The 23970-nt window shown below is 43.4% G+C and overlaps 1 protein-coding gene and 1 non-coding gene across 3 annotated transcripts in view; both read left to right on the forward strand.

Annotated features, from left to right (window-relative positions):
* Positions 1-23970, forward strand: part of MSRA (methionine sulfoxide reductase A) — a 382386-nt gene that overhangs the window by 89439 nt on the left and 268977 nt on the right. The gene's annotated exons all lie outside the window — the stretch shown is intronic.
* LOC125117124 (small nucleolar RNA SNORA70) lies at positions 6294-6428 on the forward strand. Its single transcript, XR_007132493.1, has one exon. It is a non-coding gene; the product is annotated as a small nucleolar RNA SNORA70 (small nucleolar RNA).

Below are 23970 nucleotides of genomic sequence, written 5' to 3' on the forward strand. Positions count from 1 at the left end.
AGGGAATAATGTAACGCAGTGGCGGATGTGGCAAATGTGGGGAGTTGTGGAGCACCTGCCCCGCCTAAAGAGACTCACGTCCAACAAAACAAAACACTAGGACATCATCCTGTTACCTGCTGGCCACCGGCTAGACCCTTGGGTTATGAACACTCACAGAAGTGAGAGCTAACATTACTGAGCTCCTACTCTGCACCAAGCCTTGTTCTCTTTGCCTTCCTTCGAATGGCCTCACATCCTTGGAGGTACATGCTACTGCTGTTGTTCCCATTTCAAAGGTGAGGAAACTGAGGCACAAAGAGGTTTCGGGACCTACACAGCTGGTACTTGGAGGAGCCAAGGTTTGACCCCAGGGAGTGTGGCTGCAGAAAGGGCTGTGTACACAAAGGAGAATCCACACACAGAGGCATGCAGTGACACTCACATAGGCCTAGACATCACATGTCTGTGCCCTGGCCCTTCCCACAGATGCAAACAAGTGCAGGCTTGGAAACGGCAGCAGCAAAAAAAGCACCTCAGAGAATACTCAGGAACCTTCGAGCTAGGCTCTCGTGGAATAACACCCCCGATCTTCTCACTTGTGCCAGGCACATAGTTTGTACCATGATTTCAAAGTGGTCAGCACCTCTTCAAGGTTTACGAATAGATGGGGACGGGGAAAGGAGTCACGTCTTGGCCTGCTTTATAAGTTAAAAAAAAAAAAATTAAAAAATTGTTTGCCTGTCTTGATCTGGTGTAAACTTAAAGTGATTGAATTTTCTCGAGACAAATTTGGCATCGTTTTTTGTTGTTTTGGTTTTTTTCTTCACCAGATGAAAATGGTGTTCTGGAAGGATTCTCATGGTTGTGTTGTGCGCCATGTGTGGTACACACTCAATAGGTGTTGAGTAATCGAATCACAACATTTAGCAGTTATTTAACAGTAGACACTGATGATTTTCAGGATATATTTACATGCAGCATTTACTAGTTATCTCAGAAACTTCTTGAGCTAAGCAAGGTCGATGTTGTTGGTTCCATTTTACTGATGAGGAAACCATGACCTGAGGGCCAAGTGACTTGACCAAGGCTCCCAGCTGGCGAGTGATAGAGCTGGTACCCAGCTTCTGCTCCTAAATCCAGGTTCTGTCCGCAAGGCCACACTGCCCTTCAGTGATTTAAAAATGAAACCCTTGGCTAAATCGCGAGGAAAATGTGTTTTCTTCTAGAGTGGCAGCATTTCTGAAAAAGGTGAAGCTCTGTTTCCGCCGCTGCTTCGGAAGGAGGACTGTTAGGTATCTGTAGTGTTTACATTTCCTTAACCCTGTTTCAGCCTTTCACCCCTTTTAAGAGGATGTTTACGATGATGATTTCTCTGTTTATTTTTTAATGTCTCCGTTTTTTATTCCTCTGCAGTCAAAAGAGGATATTGAGCATGATGTTTTAATGCGGTAGCTTTTTCCTCGGCAGTTTGATACGATCTGTTTTATGGAGGTTCACCGCCAAAGTCAGTGGCAGTAATAGCCAGAAGTCTTAAAGCGATATGGACCACTGTGAATTTTGCTATCACAGTTTTTGAAATTATTGTGAGTAGGTGGGGGGAAGCAGCATTATTTAAAGTCTCTGTTCTTACCTTTCTTAATCGAAAATTAAACATCATTGGGAACAAAGGAAATACCTTCCCTTTCCGGACCCTAGCTCTACCCTTTTATTTTGCTCCTCTCTCCTGCAAATTCAGAGAACTTGGTTATTTGGAGGGAAAGGTGAATTTTGTACTGGGACATGCTTAAACTCCCTCCGCCCCAAATTGAGGAACTAAGCATTATTTTAATCAAAAAAAAAAAATGACATGAAAGGAAGATTCCTTTTGCTATCATTTTGTTTTGTCCTATCCTTTCAGGGGAGAGAGGGGCTGACATGCGCCTAATTTTTTTTTTTTTTTTTTTGCTGCATCTCCTGTGCGTACATATATATCCCTCATATTATCGGAGTCCAACTGAAGAGGGAGTGTTTAAAAAAAAAGAGAGGAAAGCTAATACAAGTTGAAAGTAAGATGCCTGCATCTTAATTTTAAGGGAACACAGAAAGCCAAATGCTTTCAGAAAAGGGCCCCTTCATGGAGTAATTTGCCTGGTATGGCATCACAGTTTGTTGTATAATTTCGGCCCTGTTACTATGGAAACCTGCTTTAGTGTAGCAGTGATTGTTAATCAGGATTTGTCGTTATTCCCCTTTCATCACAAGGCTCTATATCCTTATGGATTAAATCACAGTTCTCATTGACAATGGCATAGATCAAACATTATTGCCACACATAAAACCCTGGGCCACTCCCTGTCATTTCCCCCATTACCAGAAGCCGTGAATGCCAGCTGAAGTCTAACTTTTACAAAGAAATCAAGGCTCCTCTTGGCTCCACTGCTATCTGCCCTCATGACAGAATGCCAAGTAGTGGAGGAAGACGGCTCCTTTCACTTAAACGTCCCTGTGCCGGCAGGAAAGGCGAGCACCATTTCATGTCGTTGCAGACCTGCAGATACAGACCCAGGCAGGAAGTTGTTTCAGGGTGACCATTGACTTCTTCAGCCCTTTTCCTGTGTTTGCACGTTGTCAGGCATTTAGCTCTTATTCTTGGAGCAGCCCGCTTTCCCTTTTCCCATCGATTTTCTGGAGTCCTGGCTGCTTCCTTTCTCTAGGAAAACTGCGTCAGGACAGGGTGGCCAAGCTGCCACCCCCCTGGCTGTGGCTGTTCTGTTGCAAACCCCAGACAGCCCCGTGGGGCTGCGGACTGACCTCTGTTCTCCCCACTTTGGAGAGTTGGGCGATGACATTATCTGGACTGGGAGGTTGGCAGTCCTAAAGTACTGTGCCCGATTTAGGCGGGCCAGATGGCCACCGTCTCCAGGAAAGTCAGCTTGCAGGAATTGGGGCTGCCAGTGTTCTGGTTTCAGGGCCCTCACCAACCATGGTGTGCCTTCTGATTGCTGATCAGTTTGTTTAGGGGCAAGACCCTTTAAACTGTGCTGGTGAATATGTAGCCTCTGGAGCCAGTCTGCCTGGATTCTGTTTCTGACTCTCACTAGCTGTGTGGCCTCGGCAAGCTTTTTAACCTGTCTAAGCTTCCTTGTGTGAAAGGAGGGCAATAATAGTACCTACCTCACGATCAGGAGGATTAAATCCGCTCACATGGTAAATCAGCTCATCATAAGGATGTTGTGACTAGTGACTGGCGTGCCTGAGTGCTGAATAGGTGTTTGTACATAATGGAAAAAGAAACAACGTTGCTCTTACGTGTATTCAAAATATATTCCAGATCGGATCATCCAAATATTAGTAAGGTGTTGAAAACAGCACTCCCCTCCCCCTCTCCACTCATCCCCCGCCTCCCCTGCCCTGCTTTCTCTCCTTCATCTCTGCAATATGCCCAACCCCCAAGTATAATTCTGATTGGCTAAATTAATTCTGCAGCATCCTGCTGTGAATAATTATGTTGATCCAGTGTGTATTCTGATGCCTTTTTTTTTTCCCCCTTTGCCTAAATTATAATGTGACAATTGCGGCTCACAGCTGGCTCATCAGAGGTGGGCACTTTGGGAGTTGGCGCATCTGAATGTGCTTCTCTGTTAACCCTCTGCCTTGATTGCTTAAGACAAGACATATGAAAACCCCATGATTATTGCCATTTGTTTGGACTTTGCAAAGACTCTGCCTTCAAACATAAAGCTGCTGGGTTTGTTTTGGGGGAGGGGGGCATATAGACGTCCCCTCCCCCCCTCCTCCTTTCCCTTTCAGACAATAAATAGCTGTCAGGCTTATGTCAAGAATGAAATTATAGGTGCACATGAGGCCTTGATTACATTGTTTTGGAGAGATTGCGATTAGCATACTGAAATGAAGTCTAATTTTTCACTGACGGAGCTGAGTCAAAACTCCAGTGACAGAGGCAGGGCAGACAGTGTGTGGGAAGAAAGGTCCAGTCCGAGCCCCCTTTCCACACTGAAGGGGGCTTCTCCTTATCAAAGCAAACAATACACACAAAATAGTTAACGCGAAAAAGATCTCCTTGGAAAAGAAAGGCCAACTGATCAAGGATGAAATAAGACATTTGGGTTGGATAAGGTTCTCTGTGAAATTGCCCTGTGTGATTTTCAAGTGTATTTAATCCATTTTAAGGCAGCGTCTAGATTATTGAGTTAGCTAGTGTTTTAGCTGAAGAATGCACTGTCTTGATTTTTTGTTTTGCTTGTTTTCTGCATAATGCATTTCACACTGCCACGTTCTATGCACACGCATCCTCTGAAGATGCATGCCTATGATCACCCAATCTGCAGGGCCAGTGCCCTTGCTGTACTCGTCGTTTATACATTCTGATGATGTGAACACGTGGCCTGTTCGTTTTCAAAATCCTTTATTTAAGACAGAGAGCTTTGCGTGTGGTTGCCCTGAAATGTTTTAACGAGTAGTGCCTCATGATGGTAGATTAAAAACTGGATGTGTTTATTATCACTGTCCCTGCTTACCGTGATGCAGATTTAAAAATTACACACACCTGGGGTGGGAGGGAGGGGGATGGACAAGGAGTTTGGGTTAGTAGATGCAAACTATTACGTTTAGAATGGATGGGCAATGAGGCCCTGCTGTAACAGTACAGGGAACTGTGTCCAATCTCTTGGGTTAAAATATGATATGAGAAAAAGTATGTATATATGTATGCTGGGTCACTTTGCTGTAGAGCAGAAATTGGCACAACATTGTAAATCACCAATACTTTAAAACGTACAAAAAGAATCACACACACACACACACACACACAAACACCATTGTTTCATTATTACTGTAATTAAAGGGAAAGATTTAGTGTGGTGGGAGAAGGAAGAGCATGTCCTTCCATTTGAAATTTTTATTTTTTGGCCTCATTTGCGGTATATGGAAGTTCCCAGGCCAGGGACTGAATCCGAGCTGCAGTTGCAGCTTGGATCCTTCAACGGCTACACCACAGCGGCAACTCCCAATATGAAATCTTGAAACAGTGGAGAACATTTGTAGACAGACCATATTTTTATTTATTTGGATTATGTGTTTTAAGTAACTACCCAGTGCAAGACACCGTGCTGTGGGATTCAGAGGTGGATTAGAAATGGTTCCTGCAGTTCTCAAACATGTGGTCTAGATGAAGAGAATGCTTTGGCCACATAGCTCTAGCAGAGCCAAGAATAGTGAGGCAGGAGAGGAAGAACTGAGGTTTGCTATGCTACTCAGCTATTCTGGCGATGCAAAAGTAAATTGAGGAAGAGGGGGAATCAGTGACGTTTTAATGGAGGAGGTTGTGTTAGAAGTGCGGGGGCGGGGGGAATTTAAAATAGAGAAATGGAAGGAAAACATCTCAAGCAGAGTGAAACACATAAACTGGTGAGAGGTTTGGTTTGTCCAGAGGTTCCCATCTTGGCTGTGCTTTTGTGTCACGGGAGAACCAGTAGTAAGAATGACTGCTGCCTGAACATGGGATGGACCTAGAGATTCTCGTACTAAGTCAGTCAGAGGGAGAAAGCCAAATACCATATGATGTCACTTCTTCGTGGAATCTAAACAAAGTGATACAAATGAACTTAATTACAAACAGAACTAGACAGACATAGAAAACAAATTTATGGGAGTTTCTGCTGTTGTGGCTCAGGGGTAACAAACCTGACTAGTATCCATGAGGATGCAAGTTCTATCCCTGGCCTTGCTCAGCGGGTCAAGGATCTAGCATTGCTGTGAGCTGTGGTGTAGGTTGCAGACATGGCTTGGATCTGGCGTTGCTGTGGCTATGGTGTAGGCTGGCAGCTCCAGCTCCAGTTTGACCCCTAGCCTGGGAACTTCTATATGCCACAGATGCAGCCCTAAAAAGACCAAAAAAAAAAAAAAAAGAAAGAGGAAGAAAAGAAAAAGAAAACAAATTTTTGGTTACTAGAGGGGAAAGAAGGGCCAGGGATAAATTAGGAGTTTGGGATTGACAGATACACTTTACTATATATAAAATATATAAACAAGAATCTACTGTATGGCACAGGGAACTATATTCAATATCTTGTAATGACCTGTAATGAAGAACAATCTGGAAAAGAATACATATGTATGTAAAAAAATTACTAATGTCTGATATTATAGAAAGTAGATCAGACGCTCCTAGGATGAGGAGGGAGCTGGGGAAAGATGGGGAGTGATTACTAATGGATATGCAAGTTCTTTTTGGGGTCATGAAAACGTCCTAAAATTGAATATGGTGATGGTTGCACAACTCTGTGGATATACTAAAAAACATTGAACTGTGTTTACAGTCGATTAAGCTGACTGCGCTCTTTTCCCCGTCGGGGCCCTGTGTGCAATTGCTGCAAACAGCAGCCTCCTCGGTAGTGTATGCAGCCTGTTGCCTGTATAGGTTGCCCTAAGGGACCTTGGAGACAGCCCTTTTCAGTGGACATTCATGACTGGCATGCTGTCCCCAATCCAGGCTCCAGATTTTGGAAAGCCCCAGGGTACCGGTGGCCTGGGTCCACATTGGCCAAATCATAATGTCCATCCGCACCAAGCTGCAGAACAAGGAGCGTGTGATTGAGGCACTGCGCAGGGCCAAGTTCAAGTTCCTTGGCTGCCAGAAGATCCACATCTCCAGGAAGTGGAGATTTACTAAGTTCAATGCAGATGAATTTGAAAACATGGTGGCAGAAAACCAGCTTATCCCGGATGGCTGTAGGGTCAAATACATCCCTAATTGTGGCCTCCGGGACAAATGGCGGGCCTTGTACTCATGAGAGCCTTGGCGGTTGTCCCTTCCTTAACACTCAACAATAAATCCTACTTTCCTGTCAAAAAACAAAAAACAAACAACCCCTCAAAAAAAACCACATTGAACTGTGTACTTTAAGTGGATCAGTTGTATAGTATGTGAATTCTATTTCGTTAAATTTATTGTAAAAAATTACTGTAGCCTGGTTCCCATTCCAGACCAAGGAGATCAGAAACTCAGGCATGGCCCTGATCTGTGACAGGTCCTCAGATGACTGCATTGTGCCAGGTCCCCTGGGCTGTGGCATAGGGTAGATGGAGGGGATACAGGCTGGAAGGATGGGTGGGTTTTATCTTGGAGAGCCTCACAGGTCCTGCTGAAAGGTTTGTGATTCTGCCAGCCAAAAGGAACCATTGACAGTTTTAAAGTAGAACCTTAGAGCCCTTAGACTATTCTTTAAAAAGCCACACACAGATATGTGAAGGGTGGTTTCTGGAGATTGGGAAGCTAGCTGAGTAGGTTGCCAGCAGAGAGGCATAGTGGCCCTCATCCAGTGCATATGGGGGTGGTGTCAGTGAGAATGGAGGGGACAAGAGGGGAGGCATGCCTGGGGGTTGCCTGGACATGGGGCAAGTGGGAGAGGCTCTGAGGAATGGGGGCAGAAAGGTGGGGGCAGGCCAGACAAAGAGGTGGAGGTGCAGAGAAGGGCTGGTTTGCAAGAAAGGGCACGCACAGCTTAGCATGTGCTGGGCTTGAGGGAACAGCAGTCCATCCACAAACAAATGTTCCATAAAGAGTTGGAAATGTGACTGGGATCCCAGAGAAGAGACTGGTCACAGAGAGCTGGGGGTCTGCAGACTGGAGCACCTGGCTGGGCAGGAGGACCTCCTCGCTTGGGCCTCACCATTGCCTTCCCGAGTGTCCTCCCAGCATGGCAGCTGGCTGCCCACAGAGCGAGTGGCTCATCATCCAGCAAGTGACTGAACGAGACAGAAGTAAGTCACAGTGTCTTTAGTGACCTGGTCTTGGAAGTGACATCCCACTGTTTCTGCAGGATGCCATTGTTTTGCACAGACCAACTGTGATGCAAGGGCAGGGGGTGGCGGCAGGGGGCAGGGTGCTGCCAGAGGCATGAGAACCAGGGGCTGCTGGGGGCCGTCCTGGACAGCTGCCTCACCTTGATTCCCGGAACTGCACTGACACTGGCAAAAGGAACAGTGTGGCCACCGATGCTGAAAGGTCCTTGACAGGAAGGGCCCTCAGGTGTCAGGCAGGTACAGGCTCAGTGCAAGGAAGCCAGTGCTGCCTGGGGGATCTGCTCACTCACTCAGCATCACTGTGTGCAGAGGAAGGAAGATAAAATGAACAGGGCCCTGTCTCTCTGGATTGCTACTCTTGGGAATTTTCTGTCCCCTGACCCCCAGGAGCCAGAGGGGCAGAGAAGAGATTCCCGACCCCAGCAGTTGTCCCCAGTGCCTGTTCACGTTGCTCAGCTCCAAATAGAGGAAAAATAGCTTTGGAGGGATTGGAAAAGGAAGTAAGTTTCCCCATTACCTGAAGTGTTGCTACCACTACCTGTCAGTTTTGCCACATTGCAAAGTGGCTGTCACTGCAGACACTGCGATAGAAGCTGCCAGGGAGGGCTGTGTGAGTGACCCTAGGGTGACATCAGATCTAACCCCAGGGAAGCCAAGATCCAGGATGTAAGTGGAGAGAAATAAATCTTTTTAGTTTGCAGCGCATTCTATTTTTTCCCATGAGGCTTGAAAGAGGAAGTCTTTTTAGAATCAAAGTTACAGATTTATTTCTGAGGACACAGGGATGGGATGAGCCTCCTTAAATGAAGTGGCCTCGGGTCCATGAAAAAGGAAGTGAAAACTTACCCCCTAGTGAAACTCACCCCATTTTAATTTGGAGGGTCAGGGCTGAAGAGTTTGTTTCTATTCAGAAGTGAAAAATGTTGCTTTAAAAATTAAGAGTAGGAATTTATGTATTTAAAAAGTAATGCGTTCTAGGTGGAGAAAGGAGAAACATGAGAGTGGGTCTCAGAGAGAGGGGACTTAGGCAGTGAGGAGTGGGGATCCCTGAGTGCGTTTGTCAGGGTAGCTTGTTGACACCACATTCACTCCCGCCTGCCCTCCTAGACCCCAGGTCTCCTTTGGTCCCTCTGCTTCATGGAAGGAGGTCTCACCTTCGCTGCTCCATCACCACCTCTCTAAACCCTCTAATTCCCCCCCCCCTTTTTTTAATGAAAAGAGAGGAAGGCTCAAACACTTTGGGTAGGCCAACATTTTAATGATGTTGTGTTTGTGATGTAGCTGCCCTCTGTTTGTGCTCAGCAGGACTGGCTGTCCGTTTCTGGTGGTGGTATAGAGTTCTCTTTGGAAGTTAAATGCATATACATCTCAAACGTGGTTTACATAAAAGACGTTATGTAAATAATATTACAGCTGGAAGAAATTATGGAGGTGGTAGTGAAATGATAGAAATTTGGGAAGCACCACCTTAGAGCATGTTGTTTGGCTTCATTCACTGAGTCACAGACACGTTGTTCCAGTCGGCTTGAGCTGCCATAAAAAACTAACATAGGCTAGGAGGCTTAAACGACAGACTGGAGGTCTGGAGGTTGGGAAGTCCAAGGTCATGGTGCTGGTATGGTCTGGTTTTTGGTGAGGGTCCTCTTCTGGTTTGCAGACGGCTGCCTTTTCACTGTCTCCTCACACGGAGCAGAGTGTGAACTCTGGTCTCCTCTTCTGGCGAAGACACTTCTCCCATCCTGGGCACCCACCCCCATGACCTCATCTAAACCTAATTGCTTCCCAAACACCTTACCAACTAACGCCATCACACGGGGACTAGGGCTTCTACGTGTGAATTTGGGGAGGCCATTCAGTTTTTAGCATGGGGGTTGCGATATCTTTGTGTCATGGGAAAAGGAATTCTCTAAAAAGTACTGGGGGTGGGATCATCAATCTTGGGTGTGTGGCTACTGACAGATCGCTCGGCCTCACTTTCCACATCTCTGTAATGGAATCGCAACACCTCTTCTCCTTCCTTTGCAGGACTGTTTTGAGACACAAGTGAAATAACATTTGTGCAGCTTGCATCACTTAAGGCTGGCAAAATGCTCCTCTGTTAAACTGGGTTTGTTCATATATGCAAGATAATTATTTGGATAAGCTATTTTATATTTTTAGAGAAGTTTGGGAAATAGTAAAAAGTATATTCTAGCTCTAAAATCTAAATTGGAATGCATTGTGGAATGGTATCAGATAGCCATATTTTTGTTTTGTCTTCTTGATTCTCAGATGATATTATTGATCTCTAGATTTAACTCTTTTTCATGAAAATTAAGAAAGAATTATGGACTCCCTTCCTCTCATCCCTGCTCCCCACTGCCCCCAGTGTTTGCCATGGTTCACTCTTCATTCTGGCCCATCATGTTCCCTTCCCCCCAATCTCAAAATTTCTTAAACTAAGAGTTTACTCATGCATGCTCATTTGTTTTATTTTTGTGTTGTAGAAGCAGTGAGTCCCGGGTGAGGGGGTCCCTAAAACGTGTGTTGTGTGCAGCCTGAGGTGCTTTGGTCAGGGAGAGGGCAGGCCACCTTCCTCTGCCCTGAGGAGGATGATGATTGAATGCTGGTGGGTACCAGTTAATGGAATCATTCATTTCTTCCACCACCGCCGCCTTTAGGTTCCCACCCTGTGCTAAGAGAGGGGAGAAAGGAGGGCAGAGAGATGGTCCCAAGGGGCAAGCTCAGTGCAGGGTCTCTGGTAGCATCTGGCTGCCCTTTGGAAGATACAGGACCAGCCTCTTTAGTGCTCATGAGGTGGGGGAGCCCCAGGCTACCACATTCCTGGGACGTACCAGCTACTTCTAGAACCCAGCGGGTGAAGGTGATAGGCCGGCCTCTTGAAGGAGACCTCAGTCTGTAACAGCAGTTTTGTTGATGGACAGATAGGTAGGATGTTAAAACTGAGCCCACAGTATTCCTTTTTTTTTTTTTTTGTCTTTTTGCCTTTTCTAGGGCCAATTCCCATGGCATATGGAGGTTCCCAGGCTAGGAGTCTAATCAGAGCTGTAGTCACCAGACTACGCCACAGCCACAGCAACGAGGGACCCGAGCTGCCTCTGTGACTTATACCACAGCTCACGGCAACATTGGATCCTTAACCCACTGAGCAAGGCCAGGAATCGAACCCGCAACCTCATGGTTCCTAGTCAGATTCGTTAACCACTGTGCCACGATGGGAACTCCGAGCCCACGGTATTCTGATTGTTTTTCATGAGTCGGGATTTTTTTTTTTTTTTTTTTTGGTGAGGAGAGCAGTTTAAAAAAACACACTGAGTTGTTTGCCACCTTCATCTGTCAATTTACTTAGCCCATTGGTAAGTAAGTGCTATGTTTTGCTACTGAATGTAGTTAAACCACTACGGGAGGCTTTCCCACTCTTGGATTCTGATTACTCTGCTGAGCTGGGGAAAAGAACACCCTAATGATACAGGAATGCTTTAATAAAAAAAGTTCAATTTGATACTGTGGGAATGTTGAGAGCCAGCTGAAGTGCAGAAAAGCTTTCTGAGCAAGTAATCTGCGAATAGGGGAAAATGGTGCCTGATGCGGCTTTTAGGATGTCCTCTGTCCTTAGGCTTCTCAAAACTCTTTTCAAATTCAAGCAAGTGGATGACACAGTCAGAGATGTTGCTAATTACATCTGTGAAGGAAGTGAAACAGTGCAACCAGCTCAGAGCAAAGACCAAAGGAACTTTCGAGAGAAAATCAGTCTGTCATATTTGTACAAATATGTGCACTTCAGTGATAATTACTATAGTCATTGTTTACTGTTGCTACACTATATTAATTATCTGTTCAATGATAATTAAATACAGAATTCTAAACATCATCCCCAAATTACCTTTTATCAATTGAAACAAACCAATTAAAAATTTCAAAATGCAACCATGTAATCAACAGCTTAATACATGTTAATTATGACCAAAATTTCAATTAATGTGTTAATATATGACCTCAAGTCTCCAGAAACAAACAACAACAACAACAAACAGCCTCACATATCAATTATGGACTAGTTTGATTGACGGATATCTCTGAGTTTGTGTTTGTGTCTGGCTTGGTAATTTGACTTATATCAAAAAAGCCAGCCTATTCTCTCCTCTACTCTGAAGCCACTGCATAAAAAGCTTATAGGGTTTGAAAAATACAACTCTCTTCTCTTTAGTGCCAGCACCCTGTCGTCGCTGCACTACACTGTCAGTTGTGTCTCTAGAGAGCATCATTTCAGCTGTCCCACGAATCCACCGAGTGGGTAGCACAGACTGAGAGCTCTTCATTTCGTAGACAGGTGAGGTGTGCAACAGACAGGTTCATGCAGATGCCTGACCCTGACTGTGCTGGTTAGGTGACAGCAGGGAGCCTTGGCTGGGTATTTGCCTGTGTCTTTGGAGGGCTAGGGGACAAGACGTGGCTGCAAGTCATCACGTGCCCTCTGTCCCCACTGGGGGCCAGGGGAAGATTAGAGGCGGGAGGAATCCTGCAGGCCTGCCTGTAGGGGTGTCAGGAAGGGCCTCAGGGCGGAGGCTTAGTGGATGGAAAGGATTTTGACAGGAAGAGGTTGAGGGTGGAGAATATTCTAGCACAAGGAAGAATTAGATTGGGACACAAGTTTGGACAGAGCTTACAGTCCTTGGAGAAGGCAGTGATGAGCTCGTTCAACAGGGAAGATGATTATATCAATCTTAGTTTTTCTGCACGTGCCACTTGATGAGAAGCCCTGAAGTCAGGGGTGAGGTCATTTAAAAAGTTACCTGGCCTTTTTATCTGACTTAAAATGTGTTCCCCAATGGCACAGCACTGCTGTCCCATCCCTTGATCCTTATTTCCTCAGTTTCTTATGACCAATTTATTGTGAAACTATGCTTTATTTAAAGAAAACTGGGGGTGCTTCTATCATAGTTCTTTATTTTCATATGTACATCCTTCCACTCTGAAACATGGCTCTCTTAACCGCACTGGCAATTTTATTATGTGCAGTTAAATTGTGAGCATTCTTTTTTGTGTATCGAAGTACAAAATCCCCTCAGAAATTCAGCTTGAAAAGGATAGAAGAAGAATAGAACTCTGTGTAAATAAATAGGGGTATAAAATGTTATATAGATACATACACACACATAAGCATATATGCATTCATATGTATATGGAAATAAAAAATAAAATTGGATTGAATCATAAAAGTATAAATATGTCAAATGTAAAATCTCTTGGAGAAGGAGTTTGTTTTTATGACTCAGAAGGGAGGTGTAATAAAGAGGTATTTTTAAGACCAAGAACTAGTGTGTGTCACTTTCTTTTTGCCCAATTCCTCATCTTGTCAGGAAGATGAGTCACTGGATTTGAATCACGAGGCTGTAAAGAATTCTAGGGCAGACTTATCCTAGGCTGGATATTTAGAAACATCAGCTAAATCAGTGACTGGATATCTGAGTGGATTGAGGAGTCATCAAAACAAATATTTCTCTTCAGTTTTTCAGACTCTGTGGATCTCTTGCTGAGTACAGAAGTGTCTTAAAAATTCATAAAGAGCACATGCTGTCTGTACATGCTAAAGGAGGGTGTTAGAAATGAGTGGAGGAGCCTGACACCCCTGTTCATAGCAGCATTATTCACCGCAGCCGAAGGTGGAAACACCCGGGTGTCCTTGACAGAGGAACAGATAAACAAAATGTGGTCTGTACATACAATGGAATATTATTCAGTCTTAAAAAGGAAGGATGGGGGGTTGTGTTTTAGAGTTTTATAAAGCATTTTTTATTTATTATTTTTTTTTCCACTGTACAGCATGGGGACCAAGTTACACATACATGTATACATACTTTTCCTCCCATTGTTGTGTTGCGATGTAAGTATCTAGACATAGTTCTCAATGCTACACAGCAGGATCTCATTGTAAATCCATTCCAAGAGCAATAGTTTGCATCCGTTAACCCCAAGATCCTGATCCCTCCCACTCTCTCCCTCCCCTGCCAGGCAGCCACAAGTCTATTCTCCAAGTCTATGATTTTCTTTTCTGTGGAAATGTTCATTTGTGCTGTATATTAGATTCCAGTTATAAGTGATATCATATGGTATGTGTCTTTCTCTTTCTGACTTATTTCACTCAGTATGAGAGTCTCTAGTTCCATCCATGTTGCTGCAAATGGCATTATTTTGTTCTTTTTTATGGCTGAGTAGTATTCCATTGTGTCTATATACCACATCTTCCTAATCTAATCATCTGTCGATGGACATTTGGGTTGTTTCCATGTCTTGGCTATTGTGAATAGTGCTGCAATGAATGTGCGGGTGCATGTGTCTTTTTCAAGCAAAGTTTTGTCCGGATAGATGCCCAAGAGTGGGACTGCTGGGTCATATGGTAGTTCTATGTATAGATTTCTAAGGTACCTCCCTACTGTTCTCCATAGTGGCTGTACCGGCTTACATTCCCATCAACAGGGCAGGAGGGTTCCCTTTTCTCCACAACCCTCCAGCACTTGTTATTTGTGGATTTATTAATGATGGCCATTCTGACTGGTGTGAGGTGGTATCTCATGGTAGTTTTGATTTGCGTTTCTATAATAATCAGGGATGTTGAGTATGTTTTCACGTGCTTGTTGGCCACCTATATCTAAAAGGAAGGAAATTCTGACCCAGGCTATAACATTGATGAACCTTAAGGACATTAGGCTGAGTGACCTAAGCCAGTCACAGAAGGCTAAATTCTGGATGGTTCTATTTTATAATGAGTACCCAGAGGAGTCAAATTCACAGAGACAGAAAGTAGAGTGGGAGTTGCCAGGGGCTGGGAGGAGGGAGGAATGAGCGTTATTGTTTATTGGGTACAGAGTTTCCTTTTGTAAAGATGAGAAAGTTCTGGTGGTGATGGCTGCACGACAGTGTGAATGTAGTTAATAGCCACTGCACTGCACACTTAAAAGTAGTTTAGATGATGCATTTTGTGTTATAAATATTTTACCACAATTGAAAAAAAAAGAGCTTAACATTTTATTCAGGACTGGAGAAAAAGCCTGAGAAGGTGGCATGACTGGACTGTTGTCTGGGACGGAAACACCAATGAGCCATGAGATGAAGAAAGAAGACAGATCTTTCTTCCAGTGAAATGATTCTCTTCACCCCATCTTCCACCTTCATTTCCCTCCTAATAGCTCATTCAGGCTTTCCCCTCTTCGTTTACCCAATCAGTCTTCACTCCCTCACATTTAGTCTTCTTTACCCTTGGAGAATATACACCAGTATTTTTCTTCTGCTTCAGCCTTCAGTCTCTTTTTCCATTTTTAAGGCACAAGACGTACAGTTGGGTAGACATTTAGTGATGGTTTTTTGTTTTTTGTTTTTTTTTTGGCTGAAAGTTAGGGGTTTGATGTTGGTCACTTCCCAGAGTGATAGCAGCCAGTAGCATCAGTGAGGATCTTGTCTGCCAGAGAAGCACGCTAAATGCACTGGCTGATTTTCTGTAATGGAGACTGTGGTGGTGTTGTTACTAAATGTGCTTCTGGAATAAGCAAGCGGAACAGACTTAGAAAAAATTCGAGGAAGGACATGAAATTGGTTTTTGAATCTTGTACTGTCAATTGCAATCCAATATTCGTCTTATTTAGGATCGAGATTTTAGGATGCTTCGTGTTGATATTACTAATGGAAAATAATGTTTAACATAGTACAGGAGGAACACAGCAATGGTGTATGTGGGTAGTCAGTGCCCTGTAGTCAAAGTTTAAGTCAGAACTACTGCGGTTTGGGGTTAAGGAATCTGTACTTTCAGAGATAGTCATAGAGGAGAGAAAATAATAGTCTGGGACCCTCAACATATATTATAGGTTTTGTTTGTCCAAAGTAGAATGGAAGGAGGCATAAGACCTGATATTCTTGAGAAATGAGAAATGGTTAGAACCCACTCATTAATTAAATCTGTATGGGTGGGGACACCTGCTTTCCAGCTTTGCAGAGGAGTAAGCTGTCTTACCCCAGGTCACAATTGATGTGACCACCCAATTAAAAGTACTAGGTACCAAGATGCTACCAAAATCTGCTTCAATAAGATGTAAACCTCAATGCTGCATTTGTGTTTTGTAGGAAGAATAAACTTCCATTCTAAATAGAAGTTTCACTTATTTCTTGTGAAAGGTTGTTAAAGCATGGGTCAGACATTAATTGTTTGAAGGTCATCTTGACTGCTTATGTATTGAAAAGGATTTTTATTTTTTTCTTGGAAAGAGTAATCTATTGTTTCACTGGAGATTGGAACCATGGTCTTTAAAAGCTCTGTAACATTGACTCACAAAAGCTTACCATTACCTATTTAAATATCACAGGTACTGTAAAATTTAATGCAAAAGCTAATTTCTAAAAAGATTTTTTTAAATTATAAGCTTGCTAAAGAATCCTATATTTAAATAATTATACCCTCACTAGATATAATTTAATGACAAAAAGACTTCTGTTGGTAGGGATACTGGTGATGAAATTCTAAAGCTACTATTTGTCTATTGAGGAGAGAGTAAATATATTGTTGGAAACCGGAATTTCTACTGCAGGTGAGGGAGGGACACAAATATGGAAAAGGGGGAATATAAGGAAGGGTGTCCTGGTTTTGGATTTGAGTTGAAAATATCAGTAGGAATTCATGTTAGACAGACAGACAGACACACACACACACACACACACACACATACACATGGCTGTAGCTACTGAGAGAACTTAGAAGTCATGTCATACTAGTAGTAATGAGCACCTCTAACGTCCAGATCTTGGTTTCTAAAATCCATATTCCATTAAAAGAAACCACTGCAGAGACTGTGAGCCTGAGCTCTTTGGTTGTGTTAGAAGCAAGGAAGTGCTGAAAGACTACAGAGGTCATGATAAGGGACTAGCTGAAAGGGACTCTCAGGGGCCAGAGTTGGGACCATCGGAGTATCAAAAAATTTTTTGATGATCATAGATTACACAACATTAAAATTTTAAAAAAACCCTTGAGTTGGCAGTGATGAGAGAGGAGCAGGAGGGTGGGAGTAAGGAGATGCTCTGCTTAGGAAGGTTAGATAACAAATATAGAAGGAATTATGGAATTTTAAAAAAATCATCATTTTGTGACACCCATGTCATCATTGACTCAGGAAGGATGCTAACACTTTGGGAAGAAGGGTTGTTGATGTTGAAGAACAGAATGTTCCCATGTCCTCCACAGATTACTTCGGAGAACAAAGTGTCTTTGAAGTGGAAAGATAGGTTGTCAGCACCTTAAGCAGGTGGTCAGGCTTGACTTCAGGAGGAGTGAGAGCCCTGATGTGGTGGTAGGGGGTACACAACTTCCCCAAGGTTGGCCTGGACCCCTTTAATGATTTAATGTCATGAAGGGCAAGGGGAAGTGCCTGGGCTGTTTTAGATTAGGGAGGCTAAGGAGAAATAATTGCCAGTTGCAATGAGTGAAACTTGGTTGGATTCTGGATAAAAACAAGCAAAATAGCTATCATGGACATTTTTGAGACAATTGGGTAAATTGGAGTATGAACTTTATGCTGGATGATGATAGCGAGTTAAGACTCACTTTTTAAAAGGATGTGGTTAGATGGGAGAATGTCTTTGTTCTTGAAGGATGCCCGTTGAAGTAAATAGGATGATATTTCATGATGTCTTAAGCCTAGTTTTGGATAGTTTCGCAAAAGAAACATGTATGTATTCATATCAGAGGGACAGAGACAGAGATATAGAGAGAGACCAAGAAAGATACATATATACAGAGAGAATGATAGAGACAGAGAGATTCAGAGAGGTGGGGCCGGTAGGGTGAGGGAGGAAAGGAGGTTTGCCAGGATGTTAATAGTTAATAGCTGATGAATCTGGGTGAGGAGTGTATGACTATTTAGTGTACTATTGTTTCAGCATTTCTGTAGGTTTGAAAATTTTCAAATTAAAATTTTCAAAATAAAAAATAATTTAAAATAAGTGAAAAAGGATACCCCATTAGTATTTTTTCCACATAGAAACACAGTTAGATAGTCTCTGGGAAATAATTTCCAATAAGACAAGTCTAATCTTTCTCCAGTACCCCCACTGTGGAAACTGTAACTGCTGCTACATTTCTGTTCAGCAGTTGGTAACGGAGTGGAATTTTCCAGTAATGCAGTTGTGCTTATTTTCTTCATTTTCTGTCAATAAACTTAGTTCCTTATAAATTAGAAGATTCTTTATGTATTAGTTTAAAATGGATTTTTACATTTCCCCCAGTATATTATAGGGGAAAGTAACAAAGGAATTAGTAATGATGCCATCTATCATTTATTGAGTGCCTACTGTGTGCTTGGAAACGTGCTATTTTTTTTACTCCCGTTATCTCCATTCTTTATCTCCGTGTTATCTTGAGGAAACAGGCTGAGGATGTTCAGTGCCTTTCACAAGGTCACATGGTGAATAAGTTGTAGAGTTGAGATTTAAACGCAAATCTGTCTTACTCATTTTTTTAACGTATTCATCTTATAATGTCATGTTGTCTATATCTGAAAATAAACGACTTCAAATGATTTCCAAAGTGATGACATTTTTTGAGGAACTTCATGGTAGTAAAGATCAAGATAATATTTCTTTGAATGTGTGAATCTATATGTAAGCAGAGATGGCAGTGGAATTGTACTGGGATTAAGGAATCCTGGCTCTAGTTCCAGTTCTGCTGCTAATGGGGGCCTTCATCTTTTTATATGTAAGCATTGGTTTGTCTAGCCGATATCTCAGTTGGTTCAAGAAATTAAGATAGCATGACACTTTCAAGGAATTTTTAAAAAGCTCGCTGAAGCAGAAATAAGGTTTGGGGGCAGGCCTGATAAGGTGGGCTTGGGAGAGGGGTGATGGGAGATGGCTGCAGAGAGAGGCAGGGCCAGGTTATGAGGGGCCTGTGAGCTATCACATGAAGTTCCCACTTAATTATAAGGCTAGGTAAAAGTTCTTACAGAGTAGGCTTTTTTTAACTTAAAAAATTTAATAGTAATTCTCTAATATTATCAACCATTGGAGTCAGTGTCAGATTTCCCTCACTTGTACTTTGTTCAAATCAGGATTTGAAGAAGGGTTCATACATTGCAATTGGTTGTCTTTCTTTCTCCCTCCCTCCCTCCCTCTTAATAACAGCTTTATTGAGATATAAATCATATACCATACAATTCACCTATTTAAAGTGTACAATGCAGTGGTTTTCAGTATAGTCATATGGTTGTGCAACCATCACCACAGTAATTTTGGAACATTTTCATCACCCCCAAAAGAAACCCTGTACCAGTCGTTCCTCATTTCCTGGCAGACCTCCAGCCCTAGGCAATCTGCAGCCCACTTTCTGCTTCTATGGATTTGTTTGCTGTGGACATTTCATATAAAAATGAAATCATATAATATGTGGTCTTTTAGCTTCTTTCACTTAGCACAAATTTTCAGGGCTTGTCCATGTTGTAGCATATATTAGTACTTCACTCCTTTTTATTGCTGAATAATATTCCTTTGTGTGAATGGACCCTGTTTTTTTTTTTTTTTCCTTTTGTCTTTTTAGGGCTGCACCCACGGCATATGGAAGTTCTCAGGCTAGGGGTTGAATCAGAGCTGCAGCTGCCAGTCTACACCATAGCCATGGGAACGCTGGATCTGAGCCCTTTCTGCGAACTTTCCCATAGCTTACAGCAACACCGGGTCTTTAACCCACTGAGTGAGGTCAGGGATAGAACCCACATCCTCTTGAATACTAGCCAGGTTCTTAACCCACTGAGCCACAGCGGGAGCTCCAATGGACCACATTTTGTTTATCCACTTATCAGTTGATGTACATTTGGTTTGAAATATAAAATAGATTTCTTTTCTCTACTCCAAAATATTTATCTGCCTGGAACATTTCAAATGAATTTGACAAAATTTGTGGTGAATCTTCTCTGTGGTTAAGGAAGTGCAGGGGAAGCTGAAGGTGTGGGACCCTTCCCTTGCCCTCAAGGAAGGGAGGTGTGGGAAGGGAGGTGTGGAAAGGAAAGCAAGGCTTCAGTACTTGGTGCTGGGGGATGACAAGGACAGGATGCCTGCCTCAGGGCTCTACAAGTGTGCTTGTGGGAGGGAGGGAGAAAGAGAAGAGGAGAGGGGAGGAGGGAGAGATGCAGTTATGGTTTGGTAACACGATGTCTATCAAAACTCATTCATTCATTGAATTGACATTTGTCAAGTGTCTACTATGTCCCAGGTACTGTTGTAGGTACTGGGCAATCCAGCAGGGAACAAAAGATAAAAAATTCTGCCGTCATGGATTTTATATTCAGTTGCGGAGGGGAGCAGCAGACTATAAATATTAGGTAAATTATATGTTATGTTAAAAGGTATTAAAACAAGGAAAACCTCAAACTTTAAGGGTGGGACTGTGGTGCGGTGGGGTGGTAATACAGTCTTAAATAGGATGGCCAGATGAAAAGATGAAGCATTTCAGCAAAGACTAGAGGTAATAGGGGAGATTGTCATGTGGGTATGTGGAAGAAGCTCGTTTGAGTCATAGATATGGACAGTGCAAAGGTCCTGTGGCAGGATTGTGCTTGGTATGTTCAGGGAACTGTCAGAAGGCCAGTGTGGCTGGAGAGAATGAGGGAAAGGAAGAGTCATGGGATATGAGTTTGAGAAGAGGTACAAGGAGTCGGGTGGGGGCTGGATTATGTAGGCGATCAAAGGCTGTTGTAAGGATTTTGCCTTCTACTCTGAGATAGGAACTTACTGGAGGATTTGATCAGAGGAGTGACACAATGTGACTTAATGGCTTCAAATACCACCCTGGCTATTGTATTGAGAATTTACTGAGCTGGAGATGGCAGAGGTGGTATCAAGTATCCAGCTGGGAGACTAGGGCAGCTGGTGAGAGGTGATGGTGGCTTGGGCTGCTGGGTGAGTACTGGTTAGATCCTGGATTTATCGTGAAGGTATAGCTGACAGGATTTTCTAATAGATTGGTTGTGGGGTTGAGACCCAAGGGAGGCGTCAAGGACATCCCCTGGTTGTTAGCCTGAGCCAGGGAAAGGAGGGTGGTGGTGTTGATAAGGAAGGATGGCTGCTGGGCTGGGTGGAGGTTTGGGTGGTGGGGCAGACCTGGGAAGTTTCCGATGTCCGTGAGGGGTGAGGATGCTGAGCCAGGGCTGTGGACTGAGTAGTCAGCCCACACGGATGAGAAACTCAAGGGAAGCTTTGAGCTGGAGATAGAAATGTGCGCACAATCCCAGCCCTGCGGGCAGGGGAGTCTGTCAGTCCCACATGGAACATGCTCCCTGCAGGAAAGGGGGATTGGAGGACAAGGTCAGCTCTTTAGTCCTTTCCCTCCTGCTATGACTCCAGGATCAGAGACAGTTTCAGGCTGGCATGGGGTCAAGTGGGATCAATGACCTCCACATCCTTTCTAGGTCTCAGATGCCAGAACCAGGGAATGGGCTCCAAACCCTCTGTTCTGGGGTGTATGGGGAGGGACTGTACACAACTCATTTCTAGAGCCTACTGAGTTTTTTCTTTTAAAAAATGCATAGAAGCACTGTTCTCACTCAATAGAGAATACAGTGAAAGAACTGCCTTTTCTTCAACTTATTGACATGTGTTCCAGGATAACATCTCTGTCAAAGCTTTCTAGTAAGTAGATGTGTGTGTATGTGTGTGTGGTGGGGAAAGAGGCTGCCTCTTGTGAAGCAGAATTTGATTGGAATTCTCTCTTAAAAATCTTCTTTCCAGAAAAAGTCTTGTGAACATGCTGTTTGGATTTAAATGATACGTGGACTGTATTTTAAGAAGAGGTATACAGATAGAAAACTGCCTCTAAATACTTTAATTTTTTTTAGGAGATACATTCCTAATTTGGGGATATTAATTCCTTTTTTTTTTTTCTTTTTAGGACTGCACCCATGGCATATGGAAGTTCCCAAGCTAGGAGTCGAATCAGAGCTGTAGCTACCAGCCTACAATCACATCTGCAGCAATGCTGGATCCTTAACCCACTGAGCAAGGCCAGGGATTGAACCTGTGTCCTCATGGATACTAGTCAGGTTTGTTAACTGCTGAGCCGTGACGGGAACTCCGGGATATTAATTCTTAATGGGCATTTCAGTGTTAAATTTGGCAGAAATTGCTTACAAAGTTACCCTTGGTTTTCCCCATAAAGAAACCTATATGACTTGAAATCTTTTAAAACCCTTTAACACTAGTCACTGTAGTGCTGAGCAGGGCACTGGAATCAACTGCTTTTCTTTTCATTCTTTGCACTTTTGTCAATTGAAAATGTGCAAAGTAGTCCATTTGAAATTCTTTTTTGGGCCACTTAATTCAGCTTTGTTACAGTGGAAATGGAATACAGATTGTATCAAACAAACCCAATGGGTGACTTGAAATATAGTGGGGCGAATCAATGGCTAATCCTTAAAATGGCTTTGTTTTCTTACTTCATGAATTCAGCCAGAGAAGGTCGTTTTTAGCTACAATTCTAGACCTTCTTTTTCCTGTGCAGGGTTAGTTAGAGGGGATGGGCAAATATTTTAGTTGTTAAAGATGTGAATCCAAGAAGTCACTTGAATTCCAAATAAATAAATTCATAAATTCACTTACGGTCTGGAATAAATGGAAGTAATTATGACTGCATTAGTGCAGCATTAATTAACATTGCTAATTCTTTGTATGCAATTATGTCAAATAATAACACTCATAAAATGTAAATATCAAATGAGTAAGGGAGGCGCCTCCTTTCTCTTTTCCACGCCATCATATTACGGCATCAGATTATGAACGTGAAATATCATCAAGCTTCCAGACACCTACTCTCTAAACACAGGCTGTGTGAATCCTAATGAAAACATGAATTCTGTGGTATAAATTTCCTCTGCCGCCTGATTCAGTGAGGGGCTGCCCAGCAAGCCAATAATTCCATTCCTCAGAGCATTGCTGAGAATATTTATATAATTAAATATCATCTGTTTCCCCATTTAATTCCTGGTGGCTCCCCCACCCGACCCCCGGCTGTTTTTTTGCTATTTCCTTGGGCAGGAATGGCCACAGCTCTGATGGATTGTCTTCATTAGCTACTTGGGGTGATGAGTCCCCAAGTAATGCTGAACTTGATTTACCATGTGCAAAAGCTGAATCTTTTGCAGAAGCTCTAAGTAGGGCAGGTTTTGTGCAGCTTTAAATTGGTTTGTTTGAAGAAGAGAAAAAAAAAATAAAGCTGTCCTTTTAGGAGACAATTTTGGGATGTGCTTTGGTCTCCCGGGAGAGCTTGACATGATATCAACAAACTGCTGATAGTAAAAATGCTTTTTGATAAAGACCAGGTGAATGAGGAGCACGATGTCTCCTGAGAAGATGGGGGACTGGGCTTGGAATCTGGGGGTCTTGCTAACATAAGGTCCAGATTTTTGCGTCTCGGGAAGTGTGGGCACTGGACAGGCAGCTCTCCAAGGCCCCTTCCAACAAGAAACAGGCTCCTGGGGAAGACACCCAATTTCTCTAAGCCTCAGGCTCTGCATCTTGAAAATGGGGACACACCACTTGTTAGGAGTTACTCACTGGTTCCGGGATGGTTGTGAGGATTATGTAGAGAGTGTGCTGAGAGCAGCTATACGGAGCCCCACCTCCAGACAGAGAAGTGGTCTGCCATGGAACCGTGCCTGAATTCTACAGCTCTGAGCCAGAGCGCTTATTCATTTCACATTTTTGGAAAGGGTGCTGGCAGAATTGAGGCTTTGTGGGTGTGGTGTGATCTTGAGTGCGTCCTTCTATCATTACGGTATTTAACACCCAGCAGTGTCCATGTTGCTTCTCCTTTAATTCATAGGTTTTTGCTTTCTGTGCAGGCCCAGGTTCTGCTGTGAGGTGCCTGCTGCTGGGTCAGGGGAGTGCTGGATGGAGGGACTGGCAGCTGCCAATGGCCAGCTCTCACAGAAGGGGGCAGAGGGCTTTACTGCAGGCCTTGTCCACCTGTGGCGAAGGGGCGATTGGAAGGGGCAGTCTGTCAGGAGGATGGTTGGCCTTACGTACCAAGTTCAAGATAAAACAGACTAAGAAAACATTCCTTTTATACCTCCCAGACCTGGACCCGGCAGCCTTCATTTCTCTGGTGGGTTCAGAATACAAGGTATAGCCTAGCATGTGAGTAATCGATTCCTATCCCTT

Source organism: Phacochoerus africanus, chromosome 15 (assembly GCF_016906955.1).
Source record: "Phacochoerus africanus isolate WHEZ1 chromosome 15, ROS_Pafr_v1, whole genome shotgun sequence".
Taxonomy (NCBI): domain Eukaryota; kingdom Metazoa; phylum Chordata; class Mammalia; order Artiodactyla; family Suidae; genus Phacochoerus; species Phacochoerus africanus.